Here is a 4,189-nt window from a genome sequence, read left to right as displayed (position 1 = left end):
TATATATATATATAATTTAATTGTACACTTCTATCGGATGGTAGACATTATAAATGAAGCAGATTGTGACACTTTTTTGCTATTTTATAAAAAAATTATTAGATAAAAAAAATAAATAATTTTCTTAAAATTAGACTATAAGTCTAGTCTTAAAAATAAGTTCTATAGAAATAATAACAACTTAGTCATATTTATAATATTGTTATAGGTAAAATATGATTGCAGATGTTTAATTGATATATATATGTATATGTACATACATAATGTAATAGTCTTATGACGTATAATTATCTCCAGTGAATATTGCAAGAAAACTAAGCATAATTTAGAAGATTAGATAAATGTATTGCACGTGTCAGTGACGTAGCCAAGGCGGGGTTGTGAAAAAAATATTGCTGCTGTAACCGCAAAAAGAGTGATATTGGGAGAACGGTAGCACACTTCAACTCGCGAAATCTCAGCGGATATTAATATTTATTATTCAAATTTTTTCACTATAATCTTTGACATATTCTGCGACTTGTAGAGCTATTTCGAAATTTTTGAAGCACTTTACAACAAAATTTTACGAATTTTTAATAATATTTTGTCGTTTAGTGAATTTTTTTTCAAACGTCAAAGTTATGTGACAAATTTTTGAATCAAAAATTTCGGGATAATATAATATCTCGGGAGTATATGATCGGGATATTATAAAAACGCGCTTTTATCTCTGAAATTAAATAGTATGCGTAACACGTTAATTATAACATGTTAATGCGCTAACACACACACATAATAAGCGCGTTCTGAATATGACGAGCTATTATATGATCTATGAAAATTGTAAGTGAGATCTTAATCAATATTGTATTGATGGAACATATCAATAAAATTTTTATTTCAGTATTTGTTAAAAAAAATAATTAAATACATTGAAATTATAATAATCATTTAATTCATATTAATGTTTTAATTCATATTAATGAGGCGTATTCGCGGCTTGGAACGTAAACGAGGTTGTTCTCATTTCACTTTTAAAGCCCAGTTTTATAGCTCTTGGTTAACTCTTAACCGAGGTTCAATTTATTCATTATCTCTTTCCAAGAAAAGAGATGAAATACAAGTTGAATCTCGATTAAGAATTAACCGTGAGTTGTGAAATGAGCCTAATAAAATTCAAGGTCCTAATGGAGCCGCGATTTCATCATTATCCTCATTTACGCAGCACGTATGGAAGAGATTTTATGTCCTAATTTCGTTATTAAAAAAATTTACTATTATGAGATTCCAATGTTATAAAAATTCATTAAATACAGTATGTTATGTAATTAAGTTTCGCTTTGTAATTCTGATATAGAAAATACATCAAGTAATATAACATTAAAAGTAAACACAATGATTATTATCTATTTTAAGAATATATAATATATTATAAGATAATTATTAAGAAATATTAAATAGTTAAGAAATCTTACGATTAATTTAATAATGACTCAACAAAGGTTATAGTATTCGTTTTACATGTGTAGACTTACGTGATTTATGAGGGATTATACAGATAAAACTGTACACGATGCATGATTTTCATTTTTATTCTCTTGCATGCTGATCAATGCATGTTACTTTGCTTGATTAACTGTAAACATCATCACATGAAGTGTAATCGTGGTGGCTCTAATTTATACATCTCATATACGCATGATACCAATCAATCACCTGAGTGATTTTTAACGTTTTAATTAGCGTTTGCAAGAAAATGAAATAATGTACCATATCAAACAGAAATCAAGGATAGTATACTTTGCTCAATGCATCAAGGTGTTTAGCACGCATCAAAGCAGGTACAACAGCATGTAAGCCCATTATGCAGGAAATCATGCATCGTGTGCGACCAGCTTAAATATCCGATGGGAGGGATATCACAGATATATATCTGTACATACGGTAACACCGAATGCTTTTAGTCGGTTTACAACGTTCATAAGTGTACCATTTACTTATTTTACTTGTTCAGTGAATATTTATTTGAGAAAATAATCTTCAAGTAGTGAAAACATTTTTCTATTCATTATTTACCAAATCTTCTTCGTTATAATTGACATCGATTTCAAATTTCAACATTCTTTTTTATTAAACAGCATATCTTAATATTTGCAATAAAAAATATAGTACATCTTATATGTATAAGTATGTATATTTAATTTTTTTTATACATAAACAAAATATTCTACTGTTGTTCTATTTGTTTATTATATATATCATTGTTTATAATATTTTACTAAATTAATTGGTGGTCGCGTGTAGTAGTTACATTTTAGCAGGAACTGAATACTGAAATAATATTGCTAGTTATTATATGTGTATATCGGTATCATATATATATCTATTTTTTTTTATAATACCGGTATTCCAAAAAACTTTAATAAATACCGATATTGAAGATCAAATATACAGACTTATAACAGAAATTTTCATAATACCAATATGCACATAATTTTTCAATAATATCAGTAATACGTATAAATTATTGATATTATTATTATTATATGTAAAATATTTTTTAACTTAACAACTTTTACAAAAATTGATTTATGATTGATTACCTCAAATAATGACTTGCAAATATTATTCGTAAGTATATAGGGCATAAAAACTTAAAATCATTAGTTGTGGACTATTCTTTTAAAAAAATTCATATTTTTTTATACAGAACAATATCAAACAATTAATAAAATAATTAATAAAATAAATTAATAAAATAATTAAAATAGGTATGATGAAATAGTTATGATTAATCATAAAGATTAAAAAAATTATAAATTTAAAAGTGGCTTACAAAATATTAGACAAAAAATAAAAGGAGCATTCAGCCACAGACTGTTTTTTGTGAATGTCATATATTTTAAAATTGTACAATACGTTAAAAATATAAACGTTTCGACCATTATCAGGTTATTTTTTATTATTATTATGACTATATATTATCGTTAATTAATAATTTAATTAATAATTGATTTTATTATATAACATACTGAAGATAACCTAATAATATAGCCGTTTATGAGTTTATATATTTTTAACGTACAATTATAAAATATATGACATTCGCAAAAAACATCCTGCTTGTGACTGAATGCTCTTTTTATTGTTTATAAAGATTACATTATGGACGATTTTATTTTATTTTATTATTGTTTTATATATTTTAATTGGAATTAAATAAAATAATGACAATTATCCATAATAAACCCCATGTACTAATTGCGGATCAATTCACCAAATGCTTTATCCTTTTGGGTGGCATTATTATTCCACAAGAATAATACAAATTTTGCACATGCATATCGGTATAAAGAAATTATAATTGATGATTCACATCTAGTTTTAGGATCTAACTGTAGATTATGATGCAATTTTAATATATTCAAGTTTATTTGAAATTAGTACAATTAAAAATCAGTGATAATTAAAATTACAATAAAAATTAATAAAAATTAAACGTTTAATAATAAAAAACAGTTAAATTATAAATAGTAACATTTTTTGCATATAGACATGTATAATATTTTATATTCTATTTTGTATAATATTTTACATTCTGATATAGACATGTATAATATTTTATATTCTATTTTGATATTTAACACAAATAAATCTTTTCGGGATGACATCATTTGTGGCAAGATTTAACAAGTTTTTAAATATTTTTATAATAAATTTACGCAAGGATAAGTATTATAATACAGTGATTAAATAAATACTTGCGATTTATTATACATTTAATCTCAACTGATACATATTATATAACATTAAATTTTTCTATGAAATCTAATGCTATGTTATTTACTATAACAATCATAAGATAATTCTTATAATATTATACTTTGAATAAATTTTTAAAGATACATACATTAGTTAATTAGTTAACATGAATAAAATATGTAGCACTATTCCTAATAAATTAGAATCAATTGACACTTGAAAGGGATAAAACAAATGCTAAAGAATCTTGTGATATGTACCACTTAATGGCTTATTATTATATTATAATAATTTAAAAAATGGCTTATTATTATATTATAATAAATATAAAAAGCGATTTGGAACTATTGCCTGATCCACAGTTTAGTACTTTTATCCTGGCATTGATGACGTTTGAATATATGTATACAAAATTCATTTCACATTCAATAAGAGACATAATCTC

At 24.3% G+C, this 4,189-nt stretch overlaps 1 protein-coding gene across 1 annotated transcript in view; it reads left to right on the top strand.

Moving 5' to 3' along the window:
• Positions 1-4,189, top strand: part of LOC108746126 — a 38,239-nt gene that overhangs the window by 7,263 nt on the left and 26,787 nt on the right. The gene's annotated exons all lie outside the window — the stretch shown is intronic.

This window comes from Trachymyrmex septentrionalis, unplaced genomic scaffold (assembly GCF_001594115.1).
Source record: "Trachymyrmex septentrionalis isolate Tsep2-gDNA-1 unplaced genomic scaffold, Tsep1.0 scaffold16, whole genome shotgun sequence".
In the NCBI taxonomy this organism is placed as follows: Eukaryota; Metazoa; Arthropoda; class Insecta; order Hymenoptera; family Formicidae; genus Trachymyrmex; species Trachymyrmex septentrionalis.
This window is presented reverse-complemented; position numbering and strand designations above follow the sequence as displayed.